General features: G+C 42.4%; 2 long non-coding RNA genes across 9 annotated transcripts; one reads left to right on the forward strand and one right to left on the reverse strand.

Annotated features, from left to right (window-relative positions):
- Window positions 1–706: 706 nt before the first annotated feature.
- On the forward strand, window positions 707–15,557 carry LOC143652470 (uncharacterized). The gene is made up of 3 exons (XR_013160701.1): window positions 707–807; window positions 12,138–12,243; window positions 15,296–15,557. It is a non-coding gene; the product is annotated as an uncharacterized LOC143652470 (long non-coding RNA).
- Window positions 10,203–20,128, reverse strand: LOC143652468 (uncharacterized). 8 transcript variants are annotated; one of them, XR_013160695.1, is made up of 6 exons: window positions 18,949–20,128; window positions 18,808–18,848; window positions 17,531–17,637; window positions 15,798–17,282; window positions 14,294–14,491; window positions 10,203–13,676 (listed from the first exon to the last, which is right to left on the reverse strand). It is a non-coding gene; the product is annotated as an uncharacterized LOC143652468 (long non-coding RNA). The 8 variants fall into 8 exon arrangements; XR_013160696.1 differs by lacking the exon at window positions 15,798–17,282 and having other exon boundaries at window positions 10,204–13,676; window positions 18,949–19,946; XR_013160694.1 differs by lacking the exons at window positions 15,798–17,282; window positions 17,531–17,637 and adding an exon at window positions 15,154–15,726 and having other exon boundaries at window positions 10,205–13,676; window positions 18,949–20,118.
- Between the last annotated feature and the right edge of the window lie 684 nt (window positions 20,129–20,812).

Below are 20,812 nucleotides of genomic sequence, written 5' to 3' on the forward strand. Positions count from 1 at the left end.
TCTTGAAACCAGACAATGGAAATCCTCCACATATGTTCTTCTTATTAAAAATAATTGTGACTATTCTAGATCTTTTGCAATTCCATATAAATTTTAGAATTAGCCTCTCAATTTCTATTTAAAAAGAAAGCTTGAGGTGGTTCAGTGGCAGAATGTTTGCCTTCCATGTGGGAGACCTGGGTTCTATTCCCAGACTATGCACCCCCCCCAAAAAAAAGAAAGTTTGACCCTTGATCTTGAGGCTTACTCTCGTGAAACTTATGTAGATAGCAAAGAAGTTTAGACTTCCTATAGGTATGCCTAAGAGTTACTTCTGGAGGAATTCTTTTGTTACTCAGATGTGGCCTCTTTCTCTCTAAGCCCAACAATGCAAGTGAAATCATTGCCCTCCCCACTATGTGGGACAGGACATGCAAAGGTGAAAGTCTCCCTAGTGACATGGGAGATGTCTCCCAGGGATGAATCCAGACCTGGCACCGTGGGATTAACAATTCCACCCTGACCAGAAGGAGGAAAAGAAGTGTAATTAATAAAGTATCAGTGGCAGAGAGAGTTCAAATAGAATCAAGAGGCTACTCTGGAGATTGTTCTTATACAAGCTTCAGTTACATCTGGCTACCTATCATAACCTGCCAACCCCCAACCAAGAACATTCCAGCCAATCCTAAAGAACACCTAGGACAATATATAAGATTCCACAGGATTCCAGGCACTAGAGTGACTTTTCAGAAACTTACAACCTCCAGATGGGTCCCTGGATCAGATAAATCCTGAAACCTAGAGGGCCCAGCCTCTCCAGAACATCAGGTAGTTCCATCTCCCTACCCCATATTAGTGACAGACCCTTCCAACATGAAAAATTTGGAATGATCATAGCCCAAACACCCCTAAAGAGAGGGATAGAAAGATCAAAGTTATGGTGAAATTATACAGAAAAGATAGGATTTAAGAAATGAATATGATTGCTGAATCATTAAATTGATATCTCTTTAGTCTCCAGTATCTTAGAGCAGCTAGAAGTAAAAATCTGAAATTGTGGAATTGTAACCCATGCCAAACTCTGAAATATGTTCTACAACTAACTGCAGTGCTGTGCTTTGAAATTTATTGCTTTTTTGTATATATGTTGTCTTTCACAATAAAGGGGGAAAAAAGCTGATTGTGATGACCAAAAAAGATATTTATGCACAAAAAAGAAAGCTTGAAGCAATTTTGATTGGATTACATTGAATTTATGGATCAAATTTGGGAAAATTGATATCTTAATAATATTGAGCATACCAATCCATGAATATGGTCTATCCTTGCATTTATTTAGTTCTCCTGTAATGTCTCTCAGTAATATTGTGTCCTTTTCAATGTACACATCTTGTATGTGGGTATATATCTATTACATCATAGTTCATATTTTGACACTATCTTAATACCACTATCTTAAGTGGTATTATTTTTAAATTTCCATTTCTGATCATGCATTGCTAGTACGTAGAAATACAACTGACTTTTGGATAGTCTTTCCAGAGGCCTTCCTAAATTCAATTCTCAGTTCTAGCAATTTTTCTGCAAATTCCTTGGGGTGTTTTGCATAGACAGTTATCCATCTGTGATAAACTCAGTTTTGTTTTTAAATTGTCAGTCTGTAGGCCTTTTATGCCTTTTATTTCTTTTCTTTATTGTGCTGAGACCTCCAGAACAATGTTGATTAAAAGTGATGGTGAGAATGAATACACTTACCTAGTTCTCAATCTTAGAAAGCATTCACTCTTTCTTCATTAGGTATCATTAGGTATGATGTTAACTGTAAGATTATATATAAATATTCTATATCAATTTGAGAAAGTTCCCATCTATTACTAGTTGGCTGAGTTTTTTTGATGCTGAATTTTATCAAATATGTTTTTTTCCAGCATTATCATTTTTGTCTGTTAATATGGTGAATTATAATGTTTTTTGAATATTAAACCAACCATGTGTATCTTTGTGGTTTATAGTTTCCATCACATTTGAACATTTATCTTCCATTATTTCACCAAATATTTTATGACTTCCCTGTCTTCTCTGTATGGGATTCCAATTGCATTTATCTTAAATTGCTTAGCATTTTCCTACATGCCATTAATTCTCTGTTCTTCTCTTTTCCCCTCTGTGTGTTTCCTTGTGGATAGTTTCTGTTGCTATGTATTCATGTTTACTGTTCTGTCCTTATTCACTGTCTAACCTTCTGTTAATCCTTATCCAATGTATTATTTTTCCTTCCTATATTATGTTTTTTCATTTTTAAAAGTTCTATGTGTCTCATTTATCTTCCTCTTTTCTCCTTATTGTGCTCATTTCCACCTATTTTCTTGAATATATGGAGTATATTCATAACAGCTGCTTTTCATATCCTTGCCTCTTCTCTTATCTTCATCATTTGGGAATGGGTTTCTATTCAGTTATTTTTCTCTGGGTCATGGCTCATATTTTCCTGCTTCTCGTCTGCCTGTTAATTCTTTACTAGACAGTAGACATTTTGAATTTAAATAGTTGGTTGTTAGATTGCTGGATTTTTTTTTTAATAGTGTTTGATTTTATTCTGGCTCACAGGTTGCTTGGAATCAGATCCTTTCATGGCTTGCTGTGAGATTTGTTAGGCAAGGTTCATAAAGGTCTTTCTTCGAGGGCTAACTTAGCCCCATTATTAAGGTGATAGCCTTTTGAGGGGTCTATCTAATGTCTCATGTATTATGCTGTCTCTTTCTATTCTGATTGGGGATAATCAAGTATTTCCTATCCCTTTTAAGACCTAGGAATTATTCTGAAATCTCCTTACCAGTGGTTCTCTGGCCTTTGGGTAATTTCTCTCAAGCAGGCATAGATCCCTTAGAGGGGATTCTGCTGCAGATGGCTACAGCTCTTTTGGTAGATTCTTCCTCTCTAGTGCCCTGCCCTACAGATGTGAGCCATACTGGCCTCCTCACAGTGTGAGCTCTGTCTCCTCAACCCAGTAAAACTGCTTGGCTTAGTGTGAGTTCCTCCTCTTTGAGCCAAAGCCATGAAATTTCCTTCAACATAGAAGCTGATGCAATCATTTGGGCTCATCTTCTTTTCCCTCTAGTCTCAAAGATCACAGTCTTTATCTGCCTATTGCCCAGTGCCTGAAAACTGTAATTTCACAGGTTTTGCCAGCTTTTCTAGTTGTTTAAGGCAAAAGTATAAAAACCTGGTCCCTGTTACTCAATCGTGATTGGAAGCAAAACTATCTATTCATTGAATTTAAAATTTTGATCATTTTTGATTTCCTGGATATCCATTTGTTTCTCTTACACATGTTTATTCTTTACTCAACTTCATGTTGTACTTTTATATTTCTAAATTTATTTAACAGTCTGTCGAGTGCAAGTTTGTTGGCTTTCACTCAAGGTAGATTATTTCCTTGTGTGTTTTGTAAAAATTTTGACTGTTAGATGCTCATTTTCACCTGGAGCTTTATTTCTGTGTAAAAATGCAGTTGTCCAGTTGGAATTTGTGTTTGTTTCTGCCCACATCTGGGGAAACTCCTTGTCCACAAGCATCGTTAAACTCAATTCTCAGATTAAGAATTTTGTGGACTTCCCAAAGGACAGCTTTGGGGGCTGCCAGCCAAAAACAGAGGGTAACTCAGAATACTTTTTCAGGAGATAATCACCCTCCTCAACTCAATCTTAAATTGTAGGTCCAGACGTTATCCTTGTAGTCAGTTCCCTTCTCGAGTGGGAGTGGTTTTGTCCTAGTTCACCCTTACCATAATGTAGTTAAAACTTTAGAGTCCCAGATTTATGGAGTTTATCTTTTATTCAACTTCCCCACTTGCCTGGACCCTCGGCTTTGAATTTATCCCAAGACACTGAATCTGTGCGTGCAATGGTCTAAGCAAGCACCTGAAGTCAAAAGCCAGATAATAAGTTTCTACTTACTTCTCAGAGAGTCCACTTTCACTTTCTCTTTGTCTTCATGTTAATTTCTTACCACATCATGCGTGCATTTAGGAATTTTTTAAAATATTTTTTTATGAAATTTCTGGCTATTCAGTCAGCTATGAAGGCTTCACCCATCATACTGGCAGAAACCAATATATCACCAGGCTCTTCTTATTTTGACTGCAGTATGTTTGACAAAGATATAAATTTTTATCAAGTCAATTCTAACACTCTTTTCCTATTGTTTCCCATCAACTGATTCAAAAACAACAGAAAAAACATTCACTGATTTTTTTCCTTCTGTTTTTTTACAGAAACATTTACAATTACCCATTTATTCCATTTGGAACTTAGTTTTTCTATATGAAAGATGCAAATTCATGTTTGTCAGAAAAGTTGACCATTTGTTTGACACTGTATATCAAATAATCTGTTTCTGGCTTTTGTTCCTATCTGTATATATTTACCTCTCATACAGACCACTATTTGCTTTTGTACTAGCCATATACTTTCACTCATCCATCTTTGGATTCCTGCAGAAGTATGACAGCACACTGTTTTGGTTACTGTAAATATTTAGAATGGTCCTCTCTGGAAGGATAAGCTACACCTACTAGTTCTTTTCTGTAATTTTTCTTTCTTAGATGAACTTTGCACTTTTGAAGCTCACAGTGATATTGCAATGTCATTAAAATGCATAAAAATTAATTTGACAAGAATTGATATTGGACTCAATCACAAAGTAACTTTATTTTGTCCTCTCACTTGTCCTTTTATGAGGGGTAAATTTTCACTGTTTCAGGAAGAAAAGGCAGCAGTCCCGTGACTTTTGTGGTCATTCTTAAGTAACATAGAATTCTACAGTCACTGTCACAAAATTGTCTCATTTGAGAAATGAACTTGTTGATTCATGTAATAATTTAAATCTCTCTGTTCTTTCATGGAACACCTGTCTCCTCTCCCCTCTTCCAGGGCCTGATCTGGAGGAGAAGCCAGCAGTTCAAAAAAGAATGTGAGCTCTGCTACTTCCCTCTCTCTCGTTCATCCCTCCTCACATGAGCGGGTGCAGTTCTGCCCCTTTCAGCATTGTTTGGAGGCAGAGGGAGAAGGAAAGAAAGAGGCAAAGTTCTTACCTCTCTGAGACTGTCAAAAGTTGGCCTCATGTTGCAAGCTTGACAGATGTTTACAGCTAATGCTATCTCTAATGGGGCATTTTCGTGGTCCTTTAGAACCCATCTCTGAATCATCACCAGGGATCTCGCTTTCTTCCATGTATTTGGACACTTTGCCTGAGGACCATTTCCTCCTACGGCAGCCCCTGAGTCCAGCCATGGCTGTGCCATCTCTCCATCCAGGTCTACTTGCGTTCACAGTGAGACCTTTTGGGCAAGTCCTCAGATGCCCTCACACTTGGTTATCTACAGAGCCCACCTCTGATCCAGGGAAAGACTTCTTTTGGCCCAGCACTCTCTGAGAGCATGTTTGTGCAAAGTGGTCACTTACCTGCAACTCCCCCAGCCACAATTTGCCAGCTCCTTTCTTACCCTTTAGATAACTCAAGTAGGAGTCAGCCACCAGCCCGGTATGCCCTTACTGAAAGTGACATATATAAAGCTTTCTAAGTGGTCCTGTGGACTTCACGGGAAGGGAGAAAGCCCGCATATTCTTTATTCCATGCAAGGAAGTAAAGAGTTCATCGCAAAATTCCTTTCAAAGAGAATCTTCTCAAGAAAATAATTTCCTCCCAAATCTCTTCTCTCTTGACCCACTTGCACCCCTGATATGGAGGAGAGGTTTAAGGATGTCTTGTAACCAGTTACAGATCAGCTACGTCAAGCCTTTTGCTTGCTGCTCTCTCTTGTGTAGCGCCAGTTGCCTTCCTGTCTCAACCGATAAGGCATTCCCTTTTAAGAATGTCAGGGCAAGTTAGGAAGTTAACTAGGAAGTCAGTTGAAGGGGACTCTTTTTCATAGCTCCCTCAAGAGCAATGTGCTTGGTGCCTGGATCACTTAAAAGTGGAGCTCTACCTGTTCGGAGAAACCCCAGCTTCTCAAGACAGTGGCCCAACCCGCCCCCACAGAAATCTCCTTGCCACACTCCCTGAGTTCGACTGTTCATTTTCTTTTCTAATTGCCCAGCTTCCATTTCCCCCTTGCCCCATATTCACGAAAGAACAATGGGAAGGCATCCCTGTCCCCAGAACTCCTGTGTTTGTCATGAAAGAAGCCCTTAGGCATTCTATGAGTTTCTCATGGCAAGGAGTTGATGTCCAGCTTCATGACCAACTGACCTTCTTCTCAGTGGGACTTTCCTCCCACGCCACCATATAGGTGGCCTCCACAGATGACACTCGTGTCCACGTTGGTCAGACGCCGAAGGCAGGGTCTGAGTGCACTGTCTGGGCTTCCTGGGCCCGTGGCCTCTGCTGTGATGGGACACCCATAGTGAGCAAAACCACGCAGCCGGCTCACGCCCCAGGCAAGGGAATCCCCCACAGACAAAGTAAGGACTGCAGTTTCTTTCTGTAAAAAAAAAAAACTCTTCTCCATTCCATAACTTCTTTCTTTCAAATGCAGTAGTTTTTTAAAAGCCCAGAGATTTCTGATGCTGGCCCCACACATGAAAAACAAACAAAATTGTTATCCTTTGCCACAGGCACTTTTCTTACTCGTTGCCTTTAGGTCCTGGCCGATGGCGGGGACAGGTATGCCTCAGATTATCCCGTGAAAAACAGGATTTGGGGTGAGATGACTTCAATGATCCTCTCCAAATAAGACCAACCATTCTGACTCCAACGATTTTCCTTTTGTTTCTTTTGTTGAGCAATGAGACGCAATGAGCGGTGGAGAGATGGAAAGACAGACATCTAAAGGAGACAGCTCCCAAACCTCCTTCACAGTCTTTGAGGTTGGGACCTCTGTGCCCTGGGGGTCACCCATCTCTGTTTAATATGGATACTTGACTGGAAAGTTCTAAAGGGATCTGGTTTTCAAACTTCTTTTCACTTATCTGATTATGCCTTCGGAATCCCAGGTGCTGGGAGAAAAGTGAAGAAAATGACAAAAGAGCAAAGCAGGCAAATCTCTTTCCAGCTGCATTTCTCAAAGTCCTCTTCCTTTCTCTAGATAGTTCCAGATGGAGTTTAATTTAGGGTTTTTTTTTTGGAAGTAAATAAAACAAACCCCAAATTAGTGCTTTCCCCATCACCGAATGCATGAGAGAACTGCTGGTGACGATGAAAGACACTAAACAAGACCCTGGCTTCCCTGAAACTGAAGGAAAAGTCAGGCAGCATCCTGGCTGGGGGGAGGGGTGGGGCCACCAGGGTTGGGGGTTGTTGCTGGTTAAGGCTGACTTTGCATGGCAGCCCTGTGTGAGGCCCGGGAACAGGGCTGCCTCCACTGGCTACCAGTCTCCTTGTGTCATCCCTGGGAAGATTTTCAGTGCACACAGTTATAAACACATATTTCTAGAGCAAACACATTTTTTAAATAGCCAGGGTTTTCTTCATACCCTCTGGTCAGAGACCCATGAAACTTAAGGTTATTTTCCAAGTGCCCACATGCCTGGTAACTCAAGGATCCACCTAGAGGTTGAGACAGAGTCTGTCGGTCCAGCCAGCTGAGCCCAAATGTGACAACTTTGACTTTTAACTTTGTTTAAGACCCAACAACGATTAGGCACTGTAAGAGGAAGCAGTGGCAGAAGCCTGCAGATGTGGCCAGCCACCCCTCGGGCCCCAGGCTCAGGCAGAGTCCCCGGGAAAGACCACTCCACAGAAGGGTCACACTGGATTGGAGCCGTCCTTTCTCCTGGGAGCAAGCTGGGTTCGCAGTATTCCTTAGTGCTATCTGCTCTGTCAACTGTAGCGCCATTTCATGAAGAAATTTAAATGCCCCTCTTGCCCCTGTCCCCGTCTGGCTCCCCCACCCCCTGTACCCCAGCAGGCATCCATCACAGTTCAAGGAAACAGTTTCATCAGGAACCCTGGGGCGGCTGTTTAAATTGGCAAATGCACTTTAAATTGGCTCTCCTGTTTTCCTGCTGATTCCCAAACACACGGACACACACATACTACCACTCATGAACAGCGTCCTGGCAAACGAGTGGCATTTACAAATTCCTGCTCACGTATAAGATCCATATAGTGAAAACGACCAGAGGCGCCGTTCTTTTGCCTTATGAAACAAAGTAGCTTTGCCTTCTTTAAGAAAGTAGGAGCAACTTTCTCCAGCACCCCTGGTGGCGTCACCCAACCAAGGCTCAGAATCGGTCCAAACCAAGTGCAGGACAGCTATCCGCCCACCTCACGGGTGATGCCCCCGAAGTGACCACAATGGCACCCTGACCCCATCACCCCTTAACAAGAGACCTGAGGGCGTTGCATGAGAGGGGATTCCCCAGCAGGAAAATTCTCTTGGAGACACAGAAGCAAGCTAACAAAAGCTCAAGTGGCAACTTATGATGTAGACAGTAGTTTTCTATTCATTCCATCTAATGACAATGCATCTGGGGGAAGGTGTTACAGCAATGTTGAAGAAACTGCTACGAAGTTCTTCATGCAGGCAGACACACACACATACACACACGCAAATATTATATCTTTATAAACACTGCCAAATATGGGAAAGGGGACATAATCTCAAGGATTCCGAAAATGAAGATAGTCCTAAAAAATGATCTGAAGGAATCAGACAAGAGCTTGAGCAAACTGTTTAGTAAACAAGATAAAGATTTGTCCCTGGGACGTGGGAACTTGGAGGGAATATGCCTAGATTAAAAGTTCAGAATAAGGGCGGGCCGCGGTGGCTCAGCGGGCAAAGTGCTTGCCTGCTATGCCGGAGGACCTCGGTTCGATTCCCGGCCCCAGCCCATGTAACAAAAACGGAGAAACAGAATACAATAAAAACAAGAAAATGTTTAAAAATGTTTCCCTTTCTTCCTTCCTTCCTTCCTTCTATCCTTCCTTCCTTAAAAAAAAAAAAAAAAAAAAAAGTTCAGAATAAAATGAAAAGGGAGATGGGTGAGAAATAAACAAATTGCCTGTAAACAGAAAAAGCAATTGCAAATTTTATGTCTAATTGCATTTAAGACAAAATAGAACTGAACAGAATTATATACAGATAATTATCACTGATGGAAGGAATAGTGACCAAACTACCCCAGAATGTAGAAGAAATAGAAAAGATTAAAAGAACGTAATAAAAAAAAATAGCGTTTACTAAATTCTAAACACTTTGCATTCATTAATTTAACTCTCATATCAATACTTTGCTTAAGATACTATTATTATTATTACTATTTTTCTAATGAAGTATGTGGGGTGCAGAAGGTGACATTAACTGCAACCTGTCTACGGGCAGCTAAGTGGGTTTGAACCCAGGAGTGCCTGCTTTTTAATCTAATAGCTCTGGAGGAGAGCAATCAGAGTTCTGATTAATGAAACATTGGTATTTTGGAAACAGAAACAAGAGAAGTTAAACAAATGGAAATTCCATTAATATAAGTTAAAGGATGCTTCCAAAAGTGTAAGGGTAACCACAACATCAACAAAAGTTTTCATAAATGGGGAAAAAATCCCTAGGCGTTCAGATCAAAAGTTCTCAGCCCTTTCTAGACAGATTCAAATTTAATAATTGAATATTAAGACTCTTCCTGACATTATCTGATAGAAAATGTATATTTTTGGCACTCTACAAATATTTACAAAGTTGGTCATATATCTGGATACATAAAAAAGCTTTTGATACGTTCTAAAAAGAAGAAATGAAGTAGGTCATATTTACTGATCATATTGCCAAAGGACTTGAAGTAAATGTTAATGCAAATTTTAAAATCCAATTTCTTGGAGATTCAAGAACATTTTCTGAAGTGACTTTAAGGTCAAACAGGAAATAGAAACTAAAATTATAAACTATTTAAAAAATAACTGACCAAAGAGGCTGGACTTTGGATAGGAGTATAAGAGTTCACTTTACTCAGTGGAAAATTCTTAGCCTAGAAAACATTTATTACGAAGCAGGAATAAGTAAAATTCAGTAAAATAAGCACTTAACTGAAGAAATTTAAAAAAAGAATAAGACCCTAACTTACAAAAGGAAGAATTATTAAAATTCGTAATAATTAAAAATCAACAATTTAGGAACAAAAACTTGTAGAACTGATAAATCTGTGACATTTCTTGAAAAAAAAGCAAAATAAACAAAACTTTGATAATTCTAAATAAGTAAGAAAAGTAGATGAGAATCGGTAATCACAGGTACAAAGATTTGAAAAATTAAACGCTTTAAAATAGAAAAGGATATTTTCCAGGAAAATGTTGCCTACCTAAATGGAAAATATGTTTTTAATTTGATAATTATGTCAAAATAAGGTAAACGCAATACATGGAGTATTTTAGCAACTCAGAAGGTAGGTTGTGGCCCATGAAGAGAACATGAGTTTGGAGGGTCACTGAAAGAAATGAATCTTACCAAGTACAAGTAGCTCCATTTTCCTTGATACTCCCTCCATCGCTCCAGCACTAACGGTAAAAGTCCAACCCTAGTTAAATCAATTCTCTACCTATTTTGTGGCTTCAACCAAGTAACAAAACTTAGAGAAGAACAAAACTTACTAGACTTGCTTTTTAGTCATGACCAAAAACATGTTGTAAGACTTAACCTTACCCTGCAATTCCTTCCTTTTCATCTCTGGTGTTTAGAACAGGACCTATTTACACTCTTAAAAATCATTGAGGACCCACAAAGCATATTTTTAATGTGGGATATATCTATGGATATTTACTAATTAGAAATTAAAGCCTAAGAATTAAAAAACTCACGTTCCATTAGTTATCAGAAACATGACCCTCATCACTCAGCACTTGGCCTCTGGAAAACTCCACCCTCTATATCTGAGAGAATGAGAGGGACACAGGCTGTGGAGGTCTTAGTATTATTATGCAAAGAGTTTTGATTTTGTGGACCCCTAGATGAGTTTCAAGGGTCCCCCCCTGGGGCACACTTTGACAACCATTGGTCTAGTCCATTCCTTCTCAGCTCTGCTTGAAGACCATATCACAACTCCTTGTCTATCCAAAACCAGCATAGATCCGCTTCTTCTCACTCTCAGCTGCTGTCATTTCATTTCATTAACAAGCAGTAAAAATTGAAAATGCAATTTACCACAATCACCCATTGCCAAATCCACCAACATGCCTGCCCCATCCTCATCCATCCATCCTCTCTCTCTCAGGAAGATATGTACACCAAATACCTTGGGGATGTTGCTCCTGCAGCTGTCTCCTCTCTCTTATGTTGTCATTTCCCCATCCCCAACAGAAAATAAACAGGGTATAACCCATCGCATCTGAAAAGACTCAGCTCACAATATCCACATGCCCCAGCGTCATAATAGCAAACCCTCTCAACTGCACATCTTCCAGCTACCAACCTACTGCTTTGCTTCCTTTTACACAAAATACCCTTGAGTTAGTCATACACCTCCCCCCTAGCTTCTGCTTTCCACTGCGATGCTCTCAAGAACCACTCCAGCCATACTTTCAATTCCAACCTCAAACAGAATTGTCTTTGTCAATATTACCAAAGGCTGCCATGTTGTCAAATCCAATGGCCATTTCTCAGTTCTCCTCTCAGTCCACCAAGTCATAGCATCTGACACAGTGGAACCCTTCTTCTCTTTGAAAATGTTTTCGCTTGGCTTCTAGGACCCAGCTCTCCCTTGTTCCTCCCCCTCCCCTAGGGGCTGGTCATCGCTCATCAGCTGCACAGGCTTTTCCTCCTCTCCAAGACCTCTGAGCATGAGCTCAGCCAGGCTTCATGCCCACGTGTTTTCCCACCTCACTCCCCATATTTTCTTAGAGCGTCCCATGGTTTTGATACCCCCGTTTGCTAGTAGTTCCTATATTTAAATCTTCATCTGTGTCCTCCCCTGAATGCCAGGCTCTTCTATCTCACTAGCAACTTGGTATCTGCACTTGGATGTCTTACTAATAGGCATCCCAAACCTGACATGCTCAAGCCCAACTCTCACTTCCCTGCACAAAACCCTGCCCCTCCCCCATTGTTCTCCATCCCAGTAAATGACGGCTTCATTCTGGTTATTCATGCTGAAAATCTAGGAGTCATTTGCTCTTGGCCAACTCACCCCCAGTCTGTTAGCAAATCCTATTGGCTCACCTAGTCTCTTTTCCTTCAGACAGAAAAAGCAGTCAGTCTCCTGCTGCAGGAGGGAATTAGCATTTTCTTGGTGGTCTGCCCAGGACACGGCAGTGACAGCTTTCCACCCAGGTCAAGCATGAAGGGTGAGCATTTTGTCAGAACATTTTTTTTAATGTTGGCCTGCTTTTCATTATCTCCACAAGCCACTAATTCTAGAAAATATCATTGGTGTAAGTCTTCCACCATAAATAAAATATTGTTTTGTTGGTCCATGTACTAAACGATTGTTGAGGTTACTGTTGAGTTTTAATAATATATAAGCTTCATATTAGCACATTTTTATTTCTTATTCCCCCTTAAGCATTGCATTCTCCCTGGAAATTAATTCAGAGAATGTTTGGTTATGCAGATGCCTCTGACACATGTGCTTCTTTCAAGAGTTTAGCGCATAATGGCTCAGAAACACCTGAGCTTGCTTTGGATGCAGTGCATGTCACCGAGCCTTGTAGCACTACATATCCCTGATTGTAAAAGGGTTTAAACAGTAGATTCAAAATACACAGTGACAGCACAATGATCACAGAGTCAGAACTGGAGTTACTTTGATTCTGTCATTCCACGTGACCACTGGAAGTAATTTGTTTAAACTTTAAATCACTGAAACATAGCATGATCTATAAGGTGTCACTTTTTAATAGCTGCAAAACTATGCAATAAGTTCATTATGTAAGGTTTTATTGAATTTGAATATCTTTAAATTTTGCATAACTTTAAAATTGTTTTTAAAATAATGAGTTAGCAAAAAATATAAATCAAAAAAAAGTCTCTTGAATGTATCAAGAAAGTGGTTTTAACATGATTCTGCATATAAGCTTGCTGTACAGAGACGGAGGTGTAACCATGATCCTCCTGCCGAGCCTGGACACTGGCTGCGCCCACTGCCTGGAATGACCTTCTCCTGCAGTCCCTTGGCATGGACCCACGCCTCAGGCCCCTGCCCAAATGCTGCCTTAGCGGAGAAGTTGATTTGGGCCATCTCCTACACACCCACATGCAGCAGTCTCCTGTTATCCTCGCCAGATTTATTGTTCTTCCTTTCACTAGCCACCTGGCAAGGTATATATTGATTGGATAGTTGTTTATTGTGCCTCCCCTCTCTGGGGAGCTCCCTGCTCCCTGCGACAGTAAAGTCTCCCTTAGTTTTGCTCACACACTGTGTTTTAGCACCCAGGATAGTGCCTGGCCTACTACCAAGCCAGCAATGAAACATTATTCACTGGGAAAAACAAAACAAAGACCAGAAAATCTCACTATCAATTATTAAATGATATACACTTTACTTGCTGACTTGAAACACCACTTTTATTAGGTAAAATCACTTACATGGGCATTGCTTCCACATTTCCAGGAGAGAAGCTTTGCATGTCAGCGGCAAGAGAAAGAAGGGATAGATTCCAGAAAATAGGGGGCTACTCGCATTATGATGAGAGTGAAGTTGGAGATGTTGCATTTTCTTCCCCAAACCTGCCACAGGTCAGGGACTTCACAGACTCCTCCTTTGCCTTTTTCTTCATGCCTTTAGAGAAAATCAAGAGCAACAACTATTAAGCATGTACAGGCTTATTCTGATAGATATGATAGATATTGGGTTTCCAGCCATAAAAAGTGTCAAGCCCCAAAAGGAAGCTTGCTAAACAGGTGAGGACAAGATGACAGGTCATGAAGTGATGGGCAGCCCGTGGGTGAAGAGGGCAGCGCTGTTCTGTACTGACCACACCCTCACCCTCATCCCAGTCCTTGGACTATGGTGGCGTTCAATGGGGATATTTGTCTTGCTTTGCTGACTATTGTACTCCAAACACGGATGCAGCTATTCAGTTACTCAGAGATCTAAATGGGAAACACCCACTGCCCTCAAAGCAAATTAAGGCAAAAATAAATCTGTACCTGGGTTTTCTATTCTTTGCCATTGACCTATTGGACCACCTGTCTCATGCTGTTTAAATGATTTCAGATTGAAAATATGCATTAAAATCTAACAGTGCAAGCTACGGTCCACGTATGCTATTTTTATGACCAATTTTCACTTGTTTACTCTGTCAAATAAATTGTAGGATGCCTTTCCACATTCCAAAAAAAAAGAAAAACAAAACCACAATTATGATTGGAATTGTGTGAAACCTAATGATTCACCTGGGGAGACCTGATGGCTTCACAGTCTGAGGTCTTCAAGCAATCCGGTGTGTTCCTCCACATCGCTCTGTGAACAGCATTTCCCGTTGAGTCCAGTTGCTGACCACCGACAGCAGTGGAAGGGGGATCCTGGAAGGGCTTCCTGCTCTTGGTTTTTCCCCCAAAGGGCTGTGTGGTCTGCAGCAAAGCTGAGGCTGTCTATCGGGAAAGAGGGACATAAAAATCAAGAAGTAGTCAACCCCTTCTGGGTCTGTGCCCCACAAACCCAGGCGTCTCCTGCCTAGCGTCCAGACTTCACCTCCCCGCTGCGTGAGACACAGATTCATTCATTCATCTCTGAGCTTCCTCAGGATTGTCATTGCTGATGTATGTCATTTCAACTAATACCAAATGCCTGCGTTCCTCCTTCATGACTCTAAGAATTTGCTTCGGAAACGCCCTTGACTCCTCTTATTCCAACCTTTCCACTCCCTACTCTGAGCAAATAAGTTTTCCTTGCTCCCTTCCACACTGTTCCATCCCAAATGCCTTTTTTGTCCCTCCTTTTCCCCTACATGGCGGCAGTCATTTATAAAAATTAAGATTTTCAATTTCCAAAGTCAAATGCTCACTTGGCTTGAGATGGTGTTTTCTGTGGCCCCGTTGAAAGGGTCCTGGGACGAGGGGATCGGGGTCATCAGGGAGAGGGCAACAAACAGACCCACAGAAAAACACCACGGCATCCCAAAGACATGCCTTCTTCTCCTCTCCTATCCTAGATGAAACAGACCTTCCCTGTTCCTGCTTCTTCCCCTGAGGAGGGTCCCTCTCTCACCCTCTTATGTGCAGTTCACGGAGAGACCCTTCACTAAAATGCTTACTTCAGTGCTTCATTCTTGGGAGATGCAGGTGCTGGTGGGAAAATGACCTTATCAGGATGTCACCTTGCTTTGCCCAGCTAGAAGCAACTTCTTTGCCAACTATCTGATGCTTCTTTCTCCTTAAATTTTCTCAAAATCACAGTACACAGAGAACATCATTCAGAAGCTCAAACCACTGGCTACACAGCCACCAGGGTTTGCAGTGACCTGGGATACATCAGCAGCAGCTTGGCATGGTCCTTGAATTCCAGATTAAATGAAGGAAACATAGCAGTGGCTGACATCCCTTTTTCCAGCCCAGGGAGACTGGCCTTCTACCTTAAGGATGGCAATTCCATGGATGCATGGTGAGACCTTCTCTGGCTTCATTGTGCAAGTGAAATATGCCAGAGTGTTCCTCCTGACCCTGCACTCTCCTTTATACCAGAGGGGTAGCTTCCCATGGATGCCTCTTATTTTGGGGGTGTCTTTCAATTCATTGAACATTTGTAGCATCTATTCAATGAAAGTCAAATTTCCGAGCGTGCATAGAAAATCATTTATTTTTCTCTGGTTCTGGATCTTACTCGGTACCTGGTAAAGATTAAATAGTATTAATAATGACCTTTAGAAGGTTTGGTATCTTGGAACATGTTGATACATACCAAATACTCCAACTAAAACGTTTGCTGGTTTTTCAGCTGTACAAAAGCCTGGAATCTCCTTCTCATCCTCTAAGATTTGGCTCGGCCATCTCCTGCCCAGCAACCCACCACCACTTGTCTCTCTTTAACCACAGTATCTCCTTTGCCCTGCCATTCACAACTCCAGTGACATGTCTTAACAGCATGACTTTTAGCCACTGCTCCTCCAAAGAGATATTGCTGTATTACAGTCATGGTACACATGTGAACCAAATTTAATTGGCTTAAAAAGTCAGAGAAGATTATCTGCAAGTCTTTCCTAATACAGTTGCATTTGTACAACCATCCAAGGTCAACAAAATTCTTTTGCACACTTTGTTTTGCTTCACTGTCACAAGTCTGTGTGTTTGGCTGAACAGCTATGATGATCCTTATTTTACAAAAGTAAAAACCGGTGCTCACAGAGGTGCCTAAGTTCACTGATTCTGCAGGAAACTATTTTCCACCCAAAATGTTTACCCCACCTCCCAAACACCTCACAGCGGCTTTCAAGTGGCTAGTACCCCTGCTTTAGATCTAGTCCTGAGACCTAATGTCACCTACTCAGAGAAGATTTCCTTGACCTAAAGTAGGTTAATTCTCACCCTTATTCCCACTATTATTTCCTTCATAGCCTTAGTGGCAAGTTGTGATTACTTTTAACATGTTTTTCTTGTCTCCCCAAATGAATTATGAGTGCCATTGATGCAGGTGCCATTTATATCGTGTTTTCTTTTGAACTCCCAGCCCCCTACACTGGTCGGAGCACATGGAAGACGCTCTAGTATTTATGATCTTCTTACTCCTAATTCAGTATCCCTTCCACCCTTAAGACCCATTCTTGTGAAACAGATTCTCTAAACTAACCCCAATATGCAAACCTAAAACTAAATTGTATAATCATTACTATTCAATTACTAACTTAGAAAGCCTACTTTACAAACAGTATGGGTTCATGTCAAGAGAAGATGTGGTTTGTACCCACAAGGTTCAAGCACTTCGTGTAAATGGACAATGTTGAAATCATGATCAAATTAACCAGCACTTAGGATGTACCTGACTGTGTTCTGTCTGTAAAGTAACTCACGTGACCCTCACAGCAGCTCAGTGAGGTAGGGACTACTCTATTACCCCCATTTTATAAGCCGAGAAATTGAGGACTCCAGGCACAGTGTTGGCCTTCCACCTTTGCGGAGTCACTTCAAAACTTGCCTGTTGCCTAAGTTGAGCCTCCTGCTTCCCCCGAAAACCTATTTCTTTGTTACCACATATATCTTGGCTTGGAGGAGAGGAGGAAACCCAACCCCACAGGGAGTCTGAAAGGTGTGGCCCCGGCTTCTGCTCTGCCCCTTTGCAGGACTGCTCTGCCTGCCTGTGCCGAAGCATTCCCACAGGTAACTCCAGCCGGTGAAGGCAGGTAATGGCAGGCAGGGCCAGTGCTTTGGAGAGTGGCCTGGCTGTCCCAAACTGCAGCATATTAGCCCAAGAAAAGGAAGAATGAGGATCTGACCAGCTGTCTCTACCTGTTGTCTTTGCTCGTTGCTCACCCTGACCTTTCCCAGCTTCTCCTGGCACATCTCCCCACTGACCCTTTTCTTGAATACCATGGATGTTCTGAGCAGCTTTAAAAAGACTGGGATTGGCAGGTGAGCTTCAGAGATCCTCTCTGGGAACTAGCCTACATTAAGAATAACAAGCCAGGGGACAGCCCTGACCTTTTGCTCCAGCGATGCCTGGATCCTCACTGGTTTCCCTCATTCTATTGTCTTCTCCTCTATTCTCTTATCTCTTACAGTGACAGACTACTCCCCGTGCTTCTTGTCTACGAAACATGAAACAGGACCGTGCAAGACAAAAAGAGCTTCTGCCAAGTTCAAGACCCACCAGGCCATGGATCTTGGAACTTCATGTGAGGAAATGCTCTTGTTCCCACGCTACTGAGTGTTGGCAGGCAGTGGTCAAAGCTGGCCTTGCTCTTCCCCCCCCCCACCCTCTTCCTCAGCTTGTCCCCTGACCCCCATTTTTTCCATTGCTTCTTAACTTCACATATTTCCATTTCCCCTTTTACTCACCCAAATCAGGTGAGCAAAATATCTCCCCCAATATCTCCCAAGAATTCTCCTACCTCCTGCCAACACCACCAACCCCCCACCCTGACCTCCTCCTCCCCTTTCTTTCTAACATCCCTGACTCAAAGCCCATACTCCTATAAACAGAAAATGATGCCACCAGGCCTCAAACCTCCATTGGTTCCCATGCCTGATCCTCAATGCTCCTCTAGCTGCTACTCAATCTAGTGGATTTGCCAGAGCCTTTTGTGGCCCTCTGGTCCATGGCCAGTGCCCATCCTCAGCCCAGAGGACATCAGCAGTGATGTGCTGTACCTTAGGTGGTTCCCTACTCTTCTCCCTATAACCTCACATTCAGGATGAAGGAAATGTGTTTGCAATTAATTCATCTTCTGGGAGGTATTACAGTGGAGACAACCAACGATATTCTTCCTCCTTGTTGTAGTGATGCCAGACTTTCCTGGGATCCCTCCCACCTCCCTGGCCTTCCTCCTCAGTCTCCTTTGAGAGTTCCTCCTTTGTTCCCCAACTCAGCCCTAAGGCACCCTCACTTCTCTAGCCTTTCTCCTTGGCAATCTCATCCATGCCCATGGAGTAATTACTTGAAGCAGATGATTCACCGGTTTGTTTCTGCAGATTGGCTCTCTCCCTTGAGCTCTGTGCTTGAATAGTTACTCTGGTCAAAGGCACTTCAACTCAACGTGTCCCCAACTAAGCATATGAGATTCCCCCTCAGATGGGCCCTCCTTCAGGGAGTAGATCCCCGACTGCTCCTTGTGCCTCAGCCCCACGTACAATTGACTCCCCTATGTCCTACCAATTTTCCCTTGACACAGCTTACATTTCTCCCCAAGCTCCCCACCCCCAACTCCAGCTCCTAGAATCCCTGGATCAATGGCCCCCTGACTAATCTCTACTCTTACCTTCTTCTATCTTGTGCTCCAGACAGCAGCCAGTGTCTTCTCTTAAAAACCCAAATGTAATAATTTCTCTTCTGCTCAGGATCCTTCAATGCCCACCCTCCACCCTCACCAAGGCTTCTAGGATAAAAACAAATTATTTACATGGTCGTCAAATTCTCACAGCATCTTGGCCTCTTTTTGTTGGCCTCAAATTGCACCATTATCTCATACACCACTCTCCAGCTACTCACTCATGACCTGCTACTTCTTTCAGGCAGGCCATCCCATTAGACCATGAGCTCTCTTGTCCCTTTCTCTTGGCCTGACACTTTTGCCTGGCACATAGGCATTCAATAGATATTAAATAAATGGATGAATGAACAAAAAAAAAAAAAAACTATGCCATTATTTTCAGAGTACCAGGAATGGCCAAAATGAGTTCCAGGGTCCCAGGTCAGTTCTGATTGGATGGACTTCTAGGCCACAAATACTAAACATCAGGGCTTTATTAAATACAGGATCAGATAGGAAAGGGTCTCCCCATTCTCCCAGAAAGACAGAAGCCCAAAAGAGAGCTGGCTAAGATTGAGAAGTTTTCTTGGGAACAACTCATTACTCAGTACAGCTAAACACATTCCTGACCCCAGGGAAAGCCACTGTAAGAACACGTTTTCACTATATCTTTTCACCATCAACATAGCCTGACTTCTACCTCTAAGGCTTGGCCCCAGCCATGCAGAAAGGAGAAGCAGAGGCAGGTACAGTCTTGGGGAGGGAGCTGCTTTGGGGGTAGCTGTAACGGGAAACAGCTGTGGCATATAATTAGGAGTTGCCTTGAGGCAGAGCCAAATGCGGTGGCAGGATGTCCTTTGGCCCCAACATTCCCTCAACTGGACCTGCCAAAGTACCCACAAAATGTTTTCTTCTCAGCAAAGACAGGCAAAAGTCTCGTGAAATTGTGAAATCAGGGCAGAGGGGTCACACATGCAGCCAGGACTGCTTTGAAAGCTGTGTTAAGAATTAAAAGAACTGAATCACCAAGCATTCCTGTGTGGTTACAAAAGGCTGAGCCCACTCAGAAGGGGAAGCCTGGACCCTATCCTTGGAGCTGTCTGATCCGCCTGGCCAAAGACCCAGGGCATGAACCTCTGAGAATGTTGAGGAGGGAGCATTCCGATGGCAGTTGAAGGCAACAGTTGAAGAAAAGACCCAGGGGAGGGCAGAATTTGCAGTCCAGAGAGGTCACAGACACCCCAAAGAGGAGTTGAGAAAAGGAAGAGGCCCAACAGGTCCTGCACCAGGAATGGCAGACAGGGCTAGAAAAGGGTGTCAGGGAAAGAGATGCACAGGGAAGTGGGGCTTTTGAATCTACAAGAATATAAAAGATGGCACTGAGGAACTGAGGACTCAAAGAGGCAATGGGCCACAAGATGAACTGACACCTCTAGGGCTTGGCTGGGGGCCTGCCCTGAAAACAAGAAGCACCTGTCACTGAGTTAACAGAACCTTTGCCCAGTGTGCAGGAATTGTGGCTTCCTCTGTGCCCAGAGCAGAGCTGGTTCTTCACAAAGGCGGTAAAGGGGCAGTACCAAGTACCTGATACTACATCCTCTCTAGTAGCACAAACTAGCAACAAGTTTCAAATACTAAACCCATTCATTCATTCATTCAACAACTACTCATTGAGCACCTATTGTGTGCTAACATTAGGAATATAATAGCAAGCAGAAGGACAGCCCCTGCCTGAGAGAGATTATAGTCTACAAAGAACTTGTTAATAATTACCTGTGATAGATGTTTTGGAGGAGCAGTACATAGCACTGTGGGAGCTTAAAGCCCTGATCCACTTTAGGGCTTCTCTTAGAAACAATTGAGCTGAAATCTGAAAGATGAGTAAGAATTACCTAGTTGAAATGGGTAGGAGGAGTGAAGGCAGTGGCCGATCCAGGTGAAGAAACAGCATGAGGTGTGCACACACGCCCAGAAGGAGGGGAACACATTCAAAACTCCCACAGCAGACCAGAGG

The sequence above is a fragment of the Tamandua tetradactyla genome, chromosome 12 (assembly GCF_023851605.1).
Source record: "Tamandua tetradactyla isolate mTamTet1 chromosome 12, mTamTet1.pri, whole genome shotgun sequence".
NCBI lineage: Eukaryota > Metazoa > Chordata > Mammalia > Pilosa > Myrmecophagidae > Tamandua > Tamandua tetradactyla.